The sequence below is a fragment of the Octopus bimaculoides genome, chromosome 11, assembly GCF_001194135.2.
Source record: "Octopus bimaculoides isolate UCB-OBI-ISO-001 chromosome 11, ASM119413v2, whole genome shotgun sequence".
NCBI lineage: Eukaryota > Metazoa > Mollusca > Cephalopoda > Octopoda > Octopodidae > Octopus > Octopus bimaculoides.
In genome coordinates, this window is record NC_068991.1 from 11243350 (window position 1) to 11243876 (window position 527).

Below are 527 nucleotides of genomic sequence, written 5' to 3' on the forward strand. Positions count from 1 at the left end.
ATATATATATATATATATATATATATATATATATATATATAAAAGTATGAAACGTAATAACCACGCCCCCATTACATTCGGTTTGGTTTTGAAACTCACATAGAAATAGACTTAAAATAGTCACTGATTCATTGTGAAAAATCGACAGACAAACATGACTGAGCACCTAATTTTCCTTTACGACCATCTGTCTGTATGTCCTGTCTCCTCTGTCAGTCTATTTATCTCTTTTATGTTTGCCTTATGCTGTACAATCCAAATTTAGGCTATGCATTCTGGTATGTGTAGAAGTATTTGTGTGTACATGTGTGGTTGAATATGTATGATTCAGTTAAATCTGGAATTAAAATTATACTTTTGAATGATGCATGTATATATATGATTTGTAATTAGCACATGGTTCCGGGTTCAGTACCACTGCTTGGCGCCTTGGGCAAGTGTCTTCTACTATAGCGTCGGGCCGACCAAATCCTTCGGGTGAATTTGGTAGATGGAAACTGAAAGAATCCCGTCGTATATATATATAT